The sequence below is a fragment of the Mauremys reevesii genome, linkage group 4, assembly GCF_016161935.1.
Source record: "Mauremys reevesii isolate NIE-2019 linkage group 4, ASM1616193v1, whole genome shotgun sequence".
NCBI lineage: Eukaryota > Metazoa > Chordata > Testudines > Geoemydidae > Mauremys > Mauremys reevesii.
This window is the reverse complement of record NC_052626.1, coordinates 78220705-78237706: the sequence shown is the minus strand read 5'-3', so window position 1 is coordinate 78237706 and position 17002 is coordinate 78220705. Positions and strand designations below refer to the sequence as shown.

The 17002-nt window shown below is 40.1% G+C and overlaps 1 long non-coding RNA gene across 4 annotated transcripts in view; it reads left to right on the top strand.

Annotated features, from left to right (window-relative positions):
* Nucleotides 1–6116, top strand: part of LOC120405282 — a 32339-nt gene extending 26223 nt beyond the window's left edge. For 3 of the 4 annotated variants that reach the window (XR_005598465.1, XR_005598468.1, XR_005598466.1), the window contains exons 2-3: nucleotides 4772–5145; nucleotides 5489–6116. This is a non-coding gene — a long non-coding RNA (uncharacterized LOC120405282). The remainder of the gene's footprint in view (nucleotides 1–4771; nucleotides 5146–5488) is intronic. The other variant, XR_005598467.1, reaches the window with a different exon arrangement.
* The last annotated feature ends 10886 nt before the right edge of the window (nucleotides 6117–17002 follow it).

The following is a 17002-nucleotide window of genomic DNA, read 5'->3' as shown; positions in this document are numbered from 1 at the left end:
GAACCACTGAAGGGCCTCTCGGTGCCTAATGGTAGATTCCTTTTCTGAGGTGTGGACTAACAATGGTCAAATTCTACACCATGCTTGAAGTCAATGGACGTTGCATGTGGGACAGCAAAAGACCATGTGTTACAAAAGTAGCAAAAGGAATAATCAACAGGGACTGATATAGAGGAGTATAGGAAAGTTGAAGAATGATGGTAAACAATGGGAGGGGAATACAGAATTGCTCCTGAGAGAGAAATGTTTTGGATCATATATATGATTATGTAATGTATAAACAATTATAATGTAACTATTAAGGACTAACTTTTAAAATAATCTCTTATTTAAATAGTCAAGTGACAGAGCAGAAGTAGATAACACTAGTGTGGAGCTCAGTAGTGAAAGAACATTTTTATGAGCGATTTCAATGAGGTCACTTATTGCTGTTCCAGGCTCATGAGGTGTAGGGGCACTTGAAAAGAAATTATTTTTGCAAGGGCAAGATGTTATATATTTTATCTACAAAGTTCTAAGCCATAATGATTTGTAACCTGATATGAGGGGGGGAAGTCTATTTCTCCAGTTATACAACAGGTGGGTAACATTTCATTTTTCACCTACAATAAAAAAAGACAAATATCCTGTTACACATATTGCCACAAAACACATTTTAAAAATGTTATTAATAAGTTTTTGTATAATGTCTCTGCTTGGCCCCATTGCAATGCTGAGAGCTTATTTGGTGTTTCTTGCATTAAAAAAACGATATATGAATATTGAAAGGAAGACTGACCAATTGTTAGCACACCTGGTATGGGACTTGGGAGATGAGTTCAGTACCCACGGGTGGTAGAGCAGGGAAAGTCACCTAGACTTTTTGTGCCTCAATTTCTCACTTGTCAAAGGGGGATATAATAATTCCCTACTTCCAGGTGTGTCATGAGAATACATTAAAGATTGTGAATCACTCGGATACTATGTTAGTGGGGGCCATACAAATATTTTTATATAGAATAATGCTGTGAACTTATTTCTGTAAACTCTCTCTCAACTAAGACCCTCAGAAAAATTTAAAGACGTACAAAGTCTCATAACTTATAAAGTAGATACTTTTTTTTTATTATTATTCCCTTCTGGAAAAGACCGGAAGCATTTCATAATAACCTTTCTGGGCTTTTTCACAAACTCTACATAATTGCAGAGAATTATAACTCTACTACAAAATTCCATAGGTCCAAAAAAAAATAGGAAATCAATCTTTATTAAATTATTTACAATGTAGGTTTCCATACAACCCTGTTTAATTTGTATAGAATCCTAAGGGTTTTGTCCCTCTTAGACCCAATAGAATTTTTCTAAAAGGACAGTTTTACTGATGTAATGGAGTATTTGAACCAAAGGTATGTTTTAGTTTATCCTAGGTCATACAGTGAATCAGTGGCAGATGGGAATAGAAAACAGGAATCCTGAATCCCAGTGACCTGCTCTAGACAATAGCATTCATTCCCTCCTTCAAAAAGTGTAACTTCCTTTGGACCATGTGTTCATGTCGTCTAGGAAACACTGGTGCTTCCCCTCTCAGGAGAACATATGGAGTTGGAGGATAAGGCTGCCCAGCTCCAATAGAGCTCCATGTACAATCACCCACCTTTGTGGATTTTTTTTCCCACTGCAACCCTGTTTTTTCCATCTGACTCGTATTCTAAGAGTGGTTCTTTCCCAGACTTGCCCACTGTCTTTCTCCTAATGAACAGCAGACAGTTACACATAGTCTCTAACTATTTTTTTGGTTAACACGGATACAGACTAACATGGCTACCTCCTCACACTTGACACATAACCCTAGATATTTTCAGTGTAAATACAACCTGGTAAACTGACAGCTGCCTTGGCAACTGCCTGATGCCACAAAAGAAGAAATGAGACCTTTTAGTTAAATACTTTGAATTGAAATTCATTCTGGGGCATTGTATTGGTGGGGTTTCCTTGGTGCTCAGAATTTTGTTACTTTCCCGTGGCCACTGACTTGTGTTGGTTATTATCGGAATTGGATATCTCACCACATCTTTTTCCACTTTTTTTCCACAACACACTTCTCTACCTTTCACTGTGCATGGGTAAGAGTGAATTTTGGTTAAATAGATAAATTTGGAAACACTATTCTGATCAATGTCTATTATTATTTGTATTACAATAGGACCTAGAGGCTGCAAATGAGATATAGGGCCTACTGTGCTAGGCACAGTAAACCTAGTGATAGTCCCTGCCTTGAAGAACTTGCAGTCTAAATAGACAAGGCAGAGAGAGAGAGGAAATTGAGGCACAAAAGCTAAATAATTTGCCCATGGTCATGCAGCACTTCAGTTCTAAAGCTTGGAATAGAGCCCATGTTCCCTGACTCCGCATCCAACTGCCTAACCACTGTACCACACTGCTTACCACAAAATTTAGGTATGAAAAAGCCCTATTATGATATCAGGCCCGTCCTTCTGATAAAACATTCTTCAGTATTTTTTCTATGGAAAACCAGGATTGCAAATGCAGCTTTCACATGCTGAGGGTGAAGAGGAGATTGAAGATTCTCCCTCCTTGCACCTGCACTGGGCTGCTCACAATCTAGCCCTAACACTGTGCAGGACAGTTTTGGGTAATTCCAAATCTGAGGAATTGTCCCAGATTGAAATGTCATTAGAGGAGGTTTGGGAACAAATTGATACACTAAACAGTAATAAGTCACCAGGTCCAGATGATATTCATCCAAATGTTCTAAAGGAACTCAACTGTGAAATTGCAGAACTACTAACAGCTTCTGTACCAAATGACTGGAGGACAGCCAATGTGATGCCAATTTTTAAAAAGGCCTCCTGAGGTGATCCTAGCAATTACAGGCTGGTAGCCTGACTTCAGTATCAGGCAAACTGACTGAAACTCTCTAGTAAAGAACAAAATTTGTCAGACACATAAATGAACATAGTTTGTTGGGGAAGAGTCAACATGGCTTTTGTAAATGGAAATGATGGAAATGATGCCTCTACTAGATCTACCAATCTACTAGAACTCTTTGAGGGGGTCAACAAGCATGTAGACAAGGGGGATCCCATGGATATAGTGTACTTAGATTTTAAGAAAGCCTTTAACAAGGTTCCTCAGCAAAGCCTCTTAAGCAAAGTAAGCTGTCGTGGGATAAGCAGGAAGGTCCTCTCATGGATTGGTAACTGGTTAAAAGATAGGAAACAAAGGGTAGGAATAAATGGTCAGTTTTCAGAATGGAGAGAGGGAAATAGTACTGACCCAGGGGGGACACCACTAAGACCAGTACTATTCAACATATTCATAAACGACCTGGAAAAAGGGGTAGACAGTGAGGTGGCAAAATTTGCAAATGATACAAAACTACTCAAGATAGTTAAATCCTAGGCAGCCTGCAAAGAGCTACAAAAGGATCTCACAAAACTGCATGACTGGGCAATAAAATGGCAGATGAAATTCAATGTTGATAAATGCAAAGTAATGCACATTGGAAAACATAATCCCCACTATACATATAAAATGATGGGGTCTAAATTAGCTATTACCACTTGAGAAAGAGATCGTGGAGTCATTGTGGATAGTCAAAAAAGTGAACAGAATGTTGGGAATCATTAAGAAAGGGATAGATAATAGGACAGAAAATATCATATTGCCTCTATATAAATCCATAGTATGCCCACATCTTGAATACTGTGTACAGATGTGGTCGCCCCATCTGAAAAAAGATATATTGGAATTGGAAAAGGTTCAGAAAAAGGCAAAAAAAATGATTAGGGGTATGGAACAACTGCCATATGAGGAGAAATTAGTAAAACTGGGACTTTTCAGCTTGGAGAAGAGACAACTAAGGAGGAATATGATTGAGGTCTGTAAAATCATGGCTGGTGTGGAGAAAGTAAGTAAGGAAATGTTTACCCCTTCTCATAACACAAGAACTAGGGGTCACCAAATGAAATTAATAGGCAGCAGGTTTAAAACAAACAAAAAGAAGTATTTCTTCACACAGTGTACAATCAACCTGTAGAACTCTTTGCCAGAGGATGTTGTGAAGCCCAAGACTATAACAGGGTTCAAAAAAGAACTAGATAATTTCATGGAGGATAGGTCCATCAATGTCTATTAGCCAGGATGGGCAGGGATGGTGTGCATAGCCTCTGTTTGCCAGAGGCTGGGAATGGGTGACAGTGAATGTATCATTTGATGATTACCTGTTCTGTTCATGCCCTCTCGGGCACCTGGCATTGGCCACTGTCAGAAGACAGGATATTGGGCTAGATGAACCTCTGGTCTGACCCAGTATGGCCATTCTTATTTCTTAAATGAAGAATAGATACTTCTCTTTGAAATCGCCACCAGTGTCATTTCCCAACACTAAACACAACAAATTGCTTTAGCTAATGGCATGTGACAGGATTGTCATGTTACTAATGTTTTCAAAAGTGGCCACTAATTTCCGGTGCCTCAGTTTCTGGATGCCCAACCTGAAATACCCTAGAGCCTTGTTTTTAGATGCACAAAGTACCTGCAGCTCAGTGTGAGCTGTAGGTACAAGGTAGGCTTTCATGCAGGTCACTCATTTAGATGCCTAATCCTTGCCCAAAATAGTTTTGCTCAATTTGGTTCAGAAGGACTTTAAACAGCTAAACTTCCCCTTTTACATTTAGTTTGAATAAACACAAACTTTAAAAAGTCCAAGGGGGCAAAAAACCTGCCAATCACTGGATAAACATTTAAAGCTCCTTTTATTGTTTTGCAGCTGGTGCCCTTTGCTGAAGGATAGTTCCTGTGCTGCAGACTCTGAATAAAAACATTTCATTTTAAGAATGCAATTAGAAACACATCTGTTGTTCCAGGATCTTTATATGAAAAGTGAGTCCACACAAACCAGCCATTGAGATTTAAAAATCAATTTTCAGCTTCCAGATAAAAGCTATGTATACGGGACTATTTTATGCAAAAATATCCTCTTTCCTACAGAAGATGACTGCCATGAGAAAGAGGCTTGTGCCAAAGCCTATTGAATCCAATGGAAAAACTATCATTAATATCAGTGGGCTTTAGATCAGATCCATTTCAAGCACATATTCTGCAGAGGATTCATTCCTTTGGACTTTGAAGAAACATAATCATGTGAGAACACAGTGGTGGTGGTTCTAGATTCTCATATTTTCCTATTCTCTTTGAGTTGTCAGATACCTTAATGAGAAATCTCAATTTAGTGTCCATATGCTGTAGTGCATAATACTTTGATCCATACTCACTATAAGTATAGTGAGTGCAGACACATGTTCCATTCATGACATACCACTTAGCAATTGGACTGCAGCATTCTGTTGTGTCTTCAGCTTCTGAGTGGTATAGAGGTACAGCTCCGTGTAGAGCACAATATAGTGCATTAGTCTTGAGTTGATAAAAGCATATAGCAGTTGCAAAGTCCTCATCCAAAAGAAATATTTGTACTCTTCTTACCCAGTGCAGAAAGACAGAAAACACCTATTGGCTCCAGCTGCTCCCTCAATGACCAAGACCGATTCATGATCTGAGAACTCCCCTAAACTGCAAACCTGCATGTCATATGACAGGTACACTCTTGTCATCAGGATACTGATATCACCCTGTACCATTCTTCAGGCTGCTTTGCCCATCCTGCCAACGGAGCCTGAGTATTCCATAGAATGATCCTCTGCTACCAAGTCTTACGAAGACAATGGCTCATGCCTTCCACTGCACCAGTCACATCAGGTGTGCTCTATATTTGTGTAAGGAGTACATGTGTAGGCAGTGTTTGCGTAAAACCATATGTGGAAGTAATCCAAACCATAGAAGACTAATTCATTCCAATATCCCATTATCTACAAAGAACAGAATGATTAACAGTAACAAAAGCAAAATGATGGTGCAGAACACATGTAGTCCTCCTATCCCCTGGAGTTGAGTAAGATAATTTTCATTTCACAATGGAAGGAAGAGTGGAGGAAAGGATAGTCTGGATCTGGTTCCAGAAGAACTGTCATTCTTTGTCATTCTTTCCATTTCAGGGACTATATTGCATATGAGTCTGTTTCTGCTCTCCTTGTTCCTGGTGCAAGCCAGGAGTAGCTTCACTGGAACCAGTAGAGTTCCACAAGAGTAAAACTGATGTGAGTAAGAGTCAGCTCCATTGTGTTAATTCTCTAAAGTCCTAGTTCGTGGCTGTTCTAGTGTTTATCCATGTGATCACATTGAAACATAGATTATATATTTAAAATGCCATTGATCAACAGGAAAGTGTGATATTTTCACAATATAATTCCCTATATAGAGAAAGCTTGATTCCAGTTGCAAAATCCAAGCTGTGGGCCCCTGCTGCCAGAAGTCATCTTGGAAAGGATGGTTTGTCAGCATAACCTGACCACAGTCCCTGCTTTGGAGGGCTGACTGGAGGGCGGGTAGGGACAAAGCACTTGAGAGATGTACTGAATCTCCCAACTTTATCTTTGATATAAACCCCCAATCCATCCAAGACAAAGCTGAGGCAATTTGATGGAGAGTTCCCTGTACTGCTGATGCTTGGCCTCTTCCACATACCATGGAGAAAAGTTCTCTGTAGGACTAAGGAAGGATGGCCTTATGTTTAAGACAACAGATTGATTAGGAGCAAGGACTTCAACTTGGGTTTCCCAAACCCTAAGTGGGTACCCTAACCACTGGATTATTGTCTATGTATTCTGAGGAGAGGTGGTGATTACAGGTTGGAGAGGAAGGAGTGTGTGTGTCTGAAAAAAATTATAAATCTCTCTGTTTCATGCCAATGCTGAATGAAAACAAATTCTGAAAGCTTCCCTACCCCAACTTGAAATAGAATTATTGTGTTCCAGCCAGCCCTAGTTCAGATACTGTTGTGATGGGTGTGCAAAAAGAACTTTTTTAAAAAACAGAGGATAATTGATGTGAGTGGTGGAGGATTCCGTTTCTGTCCTCATAGTAATATTGAATGCTGGTGAAACAATCTGAAGGCATTGGCTAATTAAATTAGGCACTAAAATAGCAATGTGTTCTTTTATGGAGCACCAAGCAGGATCAGTTACTTGATTACCCATTGGCACTTGGGCAAATTAAGCAGTACAGCCCCAGTCCATGCCCACCATCCAATCTGATGAAACAGGTGGATTATAAAACGCCTTATCACTTCTAATTACACTTCAGTGAAGTTCTGTTGGTATGAAACACGCTGAGATGAAAAGAGCTTTCATTCCTTTCCTTGAAGCAGGTCACTTCTCTTTATGGCATCATAAACTTTTCTCTCCTAGGCTTGTTGCTGCAGAATTCAGAGGAAAGAGTTTTTTATTGCAACAAAGTAAGCCCCATAGTGCAAGGTACAGAGGCTGTATTTTATTATTTCCAAAGCTGATATTTTACCAGAAAGTTAAAATCCAATTTAGTCAGATATATTTTAGAGGTGCAAACAGAATAGCATGAGCCAGTTAATAACACCTAGCCTTATGATATTTCCATATGAAGAGCTTGATTTTCCTCCGCAGATGTGTAAGTAATGTTTACTCTCCTATGTGTCCATAAAGTCAGATATATCCATGAGACGATTCATGCTATGGGAGAGAAGGTGTCCCTGTCACTGTTACCCTTAACCAGGGGGGTCTGCCAGGGAGGAGAGCTTTAAGCCAGAGATCTAAAGGATCTCGTTCTGCAGAGGCTGTGCTGGAGATATGCTTGTTCTGTATATCTACAAGGTGCTAGACCCCACCTCCCCAGCTTGTCCAACCCACTTAGGGTATGTCTATACAGAAATTAAATGTCTGCACCTGGCCTGTCCCAGCTGTCTCCGGCTGCAAGATGTTTGGGCTCAGGCTAGATCCCAAACTCTGGAACCCCCATCTGAACACAGCAATGTTTAGCCCCGAAGACCACAAGTCTAAGTCCGCTGACATGAGCCAGTTACGGCCATGCCATGGGTCTCTTATTCCAATGCAGATGTACCATTAGTGACAACTCTGCTACCGGAGGAGTGCAGCCCATGTTCTCTTGGGAGAATTGGGTCTGACTCTAGCTCAAAATGGCAGCGCTTTCTGCTAGATTTATTTGAGCAGGAGACCAAATTTCAAATGCACCAATCCAAATTTCCTTAAGCTTCCTTCAATATTCCCTGGCTGACTGAAAAAAAAAAACATCATAAAAAATTGTGATGTAGTTAGGTAATATTAACTCCATTTTACTGATAGGGAAACTGAGGCATGGAGCTATGAAGTGACATATGCAGAGTACTCACTCCTCTTCAAAATTATTGCTATTATTACAATAACTTGCCTCTGGGGATCTCAAAGTACTTTTCAAATGTTAATAAATCCTTGTCAGGTAGATACATATTATTCAGCAGTTTTACAGATAAGGAAACAGACACAGAGATGCTCTTATTTCTCTGTATCATCATTAGATGATATTGTAAGACAACAAAGGCAGCGCTGCCAGAAATACGACGACACATAACTCTGTCAACTTTTTATACACCAGAGACAATGTTGTTTCACAGATATCTCTGCTTACAAGGAGTTTGCAATTTACATGAACAGGGTGACTGGCTCAAATTTAAACCTACTCAGATGCTATAGTCAAAGGCACCTTTCAATACATAGAAAGAAAAAAAGTGATTCAACAAAGGTCACCCAAGAAACATGTGGCGTACCAGAAAATAGGAGCTAGATCTCCTGCCTTAAAGTCATCTTTACACACAACACTTGATCAAATGTTCCTTTCAACCCAGGAGCAATTTAGGGCTTAATTCTGCTCCCACGTGATGTAAATCAGAAGTAACACTATTAAGGTCCATGGAGTTATAGTAGTGTAAATCCATTGATAAACAAGAATCAGGTCCTCATTGATTATACACACTGCAAACAGGAATGTAAAATTATTAAATCCACAGCTTTGCCCCCTGTAAATTATTGTTTTCTATTTTATATATTTATCAATCTGTGGGATAAAATACATACTCTGAAAAGTGAACGTAATTCCAATTGGAACTTCACTGAATCACAATCCTGTTGAAGCTCATTGAATTACTGGCTAATTAGTTTTTTTGCAGTTTCAGGTTATGACTTTTTGTTGTTGTTTTAGCTAATCAGAGATTTTAAGCACTAGACAATCCCATAGTAACCTATTCTAACAAGTACAACCAATGACAAGCGACTGTCAGATACAATGATGAGCACCACAGAAATGTCTAACTGAACCCAATGCTACAAGAAGATCCATACAGATTGACCCTCACCCCAGCATGGATCCCATAGCAAGATTGGGGCATACCTATCGATACTGTTATAATTAGTGGAGTCACACACACATGCTTGTCTGTCAAGCCTTGCAATGAATGAATGTTTCCTGACAGTCTATTTTTTTGACTCACCAAGTTAAATTTACTGCCTGCACACGAATACCCAGAACCCAAATCGTGTGTGTGTGTGGGGGGGGGATGTATACCATGCCAGGTAACCTTTAAAAAAAGAAGTTGAAACCAGCAGACTCTAGATGCACATGTATTCAGGATACTCATTGGTGAAGGATTAGTGTTTATATAAACTCTGATTGAAATTAGTGCAATGAGAGCCCCCTAGTGGCTAGTTTTTAAAGAAACAAACCACTTCATGTTGATTGCTCTAGTTTCCAGAAAACACAACCATACTGTATTATATTTAAATTACACCCTATTTACCACCCCCTCAAAAAATCCTTTCCACAAACTCCCCACAGAAGAAAATATTACAGTCTAAATCAGAGCCTTATTAAAGACTTGCATAAGTGAACTGGACTCTGTTTCTCAGGTGTGGGAAACTAAGAAAAAATAATATATGTATATGTTGCTGCAATTTTGCTTGTTTTTTCTGTAGGTAAAGGCTGAGAATAATGAGTTGTGGGTCACACACACACACACACACACACACACACACACACACACACACACACACACACACACACACACACACACATTCTAAAATAATAAAAGAGAGGTTGTGTTTTGTATTAATTCAGACCTGACAACACAATCTTGTCGGTACAATCAACCTCCTTTTTTATAGGACCAAGACCTGAAATATTTTATGCAGGCAAAACTACCACTAACTTCAGCATGCATTGTCTGACTAGGCTTTTCAGCAGGATTGACCTCTCCCCCCCCCCCCCCCACACCAGATCAATTTTATTCTAAGCAGAGTTTCATTTTTCCTCAGCGAGATGCATTGGAACAACTAGGGGCTTTAATTATACTTCAATATAAAGAGAGTTTAAGTAGATCTGTTTTCATCATAAGCAGGTTCCACAGTGGCCATTGCTTTTAATTAAACAGAGAAGGCTATATTCTCTCCATGCTAATGCAAGTTGAGGGGAAGTACAGCAGGAGATAAAACCCTATAGTAGCTAAGCTGCCAGGAAATGTGGGACCAAATAGGCTGTCAGAAGGGCCAGAAAGTACCACACAGGCTCCAGCATCCATGGGCTGGGAACAGAGTTCCCCATGGGTCCTGGGGTTCCTCAAGTTTGTAGGCTAGCATCCCAAAACTCCTCTGCTCTGAGAGATGCACTGGAAAGTCATTGTATGGGACAAATTTTGTTGCTTGGGTCCTCCCAGGCTTCTCCATGCCCTACTCTTCCCCCCCCCCCGAAAGGTACAATATAGGCTTAATTAGATGGTTTGATTGAATTGTTTTATGTTGACCAAGACAACAAGATTGTGCTGGAGCGGCAGTATTAGAAGTGTGGAAATGGAACTCTTCTAGCTGAGTTGAGTTTGCTTGTCAAATTTTCCATCAGCCTGAGTGCTCATTGTGAGGCCCTTGCTGAGTCCATTAGGTTCAGAAAGAGGAAGGAGTATTTACAGTCCAAGTAGTGTGAATTCAAGCTTCTACATGCTGAGTATTTTAGCATAGGGGTGGGTCTATGTGGTCTCCAAACCTAAATCCAATTTACTCAGAAGAAATATTCTTATAACTGAGGTTTTGATTCAGCCCATGTAGCAGTGGAGAAGCCCAGGAGTTCAGATGTGGATCAGAAGTTCTCCAAGATTACGGGCAGTTCAGACCTGAGGTTTTGGGTCTGCCCAATCTCTATAAAGCATGTATTACTGTATGTGCTATCCATGCAGTAAGTCTATTTCCATAATCTACATCAGGAAAGGAAAATGCTTCACATTGCAAAGAGGCTTGATCGTACATTAGTCAACCTCAAAGTATATGATGATAACTTTTTTCTAATTCTTCTGTCTGCTTTCTTTTACAGTGCACTTTTAGCAATAAGGCTGTTAATTTTTGAGGTATTTAATGAAAGAAGTAGATTCCAGGACAGGATGTGAGTGAATCGGAAATATACAATAGATTAAATTATATACATGGAAAATGATTAAAATTTATAGTGGATCATTCTCCAGCGAGTGCAGGGAGAAACAGCCAAAGTAGGGACCATTGGACCTTTGGAGAACTTGCTACAGTTTTGACTGGACTTTCTTTGGCCTGTGCTGATTTGCTTTTCCTCCAGCCCCTCTCCCATCATAGTTTCTTTACTTTAGCTGAGGTGTTCATGAGGGTGCGGGAGCTCCGGGGAGAAACTTTGTTGCTGAGAGGTCCCTGCTAGGCCTGGCAGCATGTGCTTCCTACTCCTGTGGCTGTAGACCCCCGGGAACCTGTGGTATTGGCTGCCCTGATCCAGGAAGGTGGGGCTGGAAGGTTACTGCACTCAGAAGTGAAGTGTGGGGCAGTCGCGTGCCCCCCCCAACCTTTATTGATAGTGTGGGGGGAGCACAACTTAGTTATGTGTTGCTTCTGCTGACCCGTATTTTAAAAGAACAAAAATAAACAAACAAGCAAAATAGGTCTCAAACATTCAACCTGGGTTCTGATTCTGAATTTGAAACAATTGTCAGAAGGAGGAAAATCCAACTGTGGGGTTTGAAGGACTGACACCTACTAGGGTCTGATGTTGGAGTTGAGGGGTGACTTTTTAGCATGTATATAGGTTCCTTTATTATTTTGAATATGTTTTCTCTATATTGCCGTTACCTTAAGAATAAATATGCTTGCTTAGAAAGAGCTGTGTGGTAACTTATGACTGTGGGCAATTGCAACTGTGTATAGCCTCTGAAGAAAAATCACAAACACAGATACATGCCTGTTTTGGCAGTCTGACTTTCTGGGGATATCCTAATATAATTCAGACAGCTATGTAGCCTTAAAAAAACCAGTAAGAAGGAAGTGAGACATGAGTTTTTGCCCAAAAGAAGTGATGGCTGGGAGTCGGGAGCCTAAAGTAGGTGCCCTTGATGGACCATGGAGGGAGCATAGAAGTGCTGCTGTCCTGAACTGTGACAACAGCTGCTGCTGCTGCTACTACTACTAATATTCATCACTATAACAACAATAGTGTCTCAGTTATGCCAGAAGCATGCTGCCAAGTGTTCTAAAGCTGCGATTGCATTAACAGATAAAGTAATAACAACCACCAGTGACTATCAGAACTGGACAGAAAGTGTGGGGAACAGTATGCAGCTAAAACTGCAGAGGAACTTTCGTTTGGCAGAACATATTTATGAAGGATAGGTGATTTGGGCTTTTGTCTAAAATTCAGTGTCACTCTAAATGATGAGACTAGAATGCTATTCACTTCTTGGATTGCTCAGGATAGTCTTTGTGGGAGGAAAGCAAAGGGAGTGAGAAGGAATATTCCCAAAGAAACATAAGGGGAAATATAGAGCAGAGAACAGACAGAGTGAAAAACAGGAAACCCAGGCTCTGATTCTGATAGGATGAGGGCAGAATTGTTCACCTACGCAGAGCCCCACCAATGTCGATGGGACTCCTTGGGATTACAATAGACTGCCCATGTGTTACAGCATTGAAGTGTGAAAAGAGGTAGAAAGGGGGAACATTCTTAACAAAATATCTTTTATGCACTCTAGAGAGAGAGAGAGAGAAACAACCTATGTTGATGAGCACTGATTACCTCTAAAGGCTAGAGTGTGTCTATCCCTCATGTGGGTTCAAGGGAAGATGTTTCTCCCCACGTGCCCAGAAAAAATGGAGTCATTACAATTGAAAGGGCAGACAGCCTCTTCCTGAGTGAGAAATCGGCACACAGAGGGCTGGGGAGGTCACAAGACCACAGCCACACTTACCCGGTGTACTGTACTGAAGAGTGGGCAAAAGGGCTATCTGAAAGGATGATGCAGTTTGTATGCCCTCCCTGAGCACCAGAGAGCTTAGAGAGAGACTGCGTGAGCATGATACGTAGTTACTCCTGGAGTACTCCCTAGGTGCTCTGTTCCTGTATTTTAAATGTGGGATTAAATTACAGTTTGTGAAGGGTTTGCAAATTTGAATTAATTTTGCAAATCCTGTTAGTCTAAAACATAGATTGTGAGGTTTGCAGCACATTGCTCAGCCCTAGGAATTCTCCACATTTCACCAAGATTTTTGCAAACATATTTGGGCCTGCAACAAGTATTTTCTTCAACTTAAATTTCTTTACCAATCACAGTAAATAGTAAATAATCAAGTCAGACAATATCAGTTAAGATATTATTTCCGACAAGCTACGATATTTCTAAAGAGTGTATTAAAGCAAGAACATTCAACAGTGTGATTAGCATTTTTTGCTTTGCAGTAAAAAGCACATTTTGGACCATGCTTTCAGCTGATATAAACTCACTTGTAGTTAATGGAGCTGGTTTACACCAGATGAGGATCTGGCTTTTGTTTCTTTGCAGCAGTCAGAACAAATATACTCATAACTGCAACCTTCATTTTCCAGTTATTTTCTTTTCAGTGGTAATAACTTCCATAATCATTAACCTGCATTTCAATGATTTCCTTTAGAATTATTTCTGAACATTTTATAAAAGTCAGTTTGTATAAATATTTAATATTTCATTCTGTACATAGATTAATATTCAATTCCTTTAATGACCTGGGTCAGATTTTACTCCAGCATCTTTTTAATTTTCATATTTGCTAATATTTATTTCTCCTTCTCTCCCCTTATGAGTTTCAACTTTCTCATAATTATTGTGCTTTTATTTCTTTTCCTGTACCTTTAGTGGCCATTCTGACCTTGTACACCAGACCATTTCCTTTTCTTTTCCTCTGAGCCAGTCTGTTCCCACAATTATCCTCTAATTCCCTATAAATATTTTTAAAAGTAATTATTTATTTAAAATTATCAAAGTAATTAACATGCCACATGCTGTATCCCCCTTTCTAGGACCCTGCACAAAGCTGCACAGCTACTCTGCTGACTATTTCTACTGCCACACAAGGTGAATTCTATTGTTGAAATACTGGGACATAAAATGATTTTGTCTCTCTCTTTCTTAGGCAAAGGGAACAAATGGCAAGACAGAGGTCAGAAATGGAAAATCCCTAGGGACAACAAAGCCGAGAAGGCTTAGGCTATTTGTTTTGTTGTTAATTTAATAGCTGGCTTCTGATACTCCTTGTTCATGCTGAGCAGGGCCGGCTCCAGGGTTTTTGCCGCCCCAAGAGGCGGGGGGAAAAAAAAAAAAGAAAAAATGTTGCGATCGGCAGAAGCTCCACCGCGCTGCTTTCTTCTTCAGTGGCACTTCAGCGGCAGGTTCTTCCCTCTGAGAGGGACAAAGGGACCTGCCGCCGAATTGCCACTGAAGAGCCCGACGTGCCTCCCCTTCCCCTTGGCCGCCCCAAGCACCTGCTTGCTGAGCTGTTGCCTGGAGCCGGCCCTGATGCTGAGTAGCACCTTACTACATGTAATTCTATTGCAATCAGTGGCAAGACTTGTGGACTCATGTGCTACTCACTCTGAGTAAAGGTAACCGAAAAGGCAAATCCTAGGAAGGAGTTATGTTTGGACAAGGCCAAATGTGACCTACCTTGCTAGGGGTAGGACAAGAATGCCACCTGCTTGATGCCCAAAGCTACCCCATAACCTTTTCTGAGTGTTATTTCCAGCTCACTTCTGTCCCCATACTTGTTGCTCTTTGCTTCCATTGCTCTCATTTTTTGTCTCTGTTGCCCATATACTAGACAAAGAAATATTTTATAGTTTTTCTGTTGTCAAAAACCTTGAAAATCACCAAACTGTTGTTTTTTGGCCATTTTCAGTGAAAACCCCAAACATTCTTTTAAAAACCTTCATTTTTATCAAACACTCATTTTCTTGGATTTTTTTTCCACAGAAAATAACATACCAGTTCTATTATTCATTGTAGTACCCATCAAAGTAGCACCTATCAGGCTTATCCTCTAACCTCTAGAAAACACTCATCATTCATCAGTCCAATAGCACTTCTATAACATTTTCACTGAAGTACATTTACTGCATCAGTTCATGAATATGAAGAATTAATAGAAATTCATAAGAAGACCTCAAATTACATCAAATATCTGTTAGCCTTATGGCATTTATGTGTATTCATATTGGTTAGTGTTTTCATTATTATGCTCTTGGTACAAAACAAGAGTCTTCTGTTTAAATTCAATTTCAGAACACAATACTTTTTTTTCTCTTTTTTTCTTTTTTTTTGCCTCTAATGTCAGGAATATGGTTGAAGCAACCAAGCCAGAAAAGGCTGCAAGGGACAGAAATACATAAAATAGATCCAGGACACAGTGCAATGGGACTTGTTCTTTGTTTTTAATTTTTGTAGTTAAGTACACAAGATATCACAAATAATCAACAGTAATAATGCTGGCAGTTTATTAACTGCACACACACACAATAGAAAGAATGCAGGAGAGATTCACTAACAGCAAGATAAAACGACAAGAGTCTGGTAAAGGGCAGTTAGATGTCAACCTTCTGATCTTTTGTTATTAATAAGCATCACTTCGGTATATATCTTTAATTAAATTTCTCACTTGGTAATGGAGGTTGCAGATGATGCTAAATACACACACACACACACACACACACACACACACACAGCTTCTGTTTATGTGGAATGACAATCATTCTCATCTTGATAGACAACTTCATTTCTTATGGTGCTATTTATTAATCTCAGACTGTTAGAGATAAAAGTGAAACAGGTTAAAAAAACCCATAAAGACAGATCTGGGATACCTGAGCCTGGAGATAGGTGTATTGGAATTTAATTTGGTTCACTGAAACTGAAGGTGAGCCTTTCTCCACCATGAGGGCTAGACTACCAGCCACTGCTACTCCCTGCCACATATACTGGGCCAGATTAACCCTAGCAGATGCAGCAGAGTGAAATTTGCTTTTTTGGGGGGGGGAGGGAGGGGTGTGTGTCAGCAAATGAAAGGATGAATTCATCCCAGCTCCCGCAAAGAGTTCCACAAGGGGAAGGCAGCTTTTAAATCCAGGAATTGCTTAATAGGATTTTTGCTAGTGCAGGCGTATCTGAGGTAGGTGTTGAATCAGCATTTCTAGACTGGACACACCCACTTCTTGGTGAGCCACATGTATTTCAGGGGCAGTACTGGTTGGCTCCAGGCTGCCTATTGTTGTGGAGTAGTAGTTGCAGCTTGTACAGATCCCCCTTCCCCACTCCTTCCACCTCTAAACATACTTACGCCCATCATCAGGGGTCCAGCAGTCTAGATTATATCAATTTACAGTGGCATAACACAGGTAGCTAATCTGTCTCATGAGGTTTCTGGGAGAGCTAACTTTCTTAAGCACAGATCCTTTGGTCTTATGCCTAAACCACATCCTTATGATACACTTCACATTGTCCCACTTGTGGCAGGTAAATGATGTCTATAACACTGCTGTGTCTGCTACTACCCTGACTGCCCTAGATAAGGGTTAAGACTTGCATTGGCTGGTGCACCAAAGGTGATATTTACCCACAGTTAGTACATGGATTTGAAGAAACTGACAGAGTAAGTGCCTGGGACTATTTTCCTTGCTGTTGCCAAACACAACATTATTAAGTTTAAAAAAAAAAAAAAAGAAGGTGGCCGCCAGCATAAGAAGCCACCTATACAGTTCTTCAGGGCTACTGGCCCTTTAA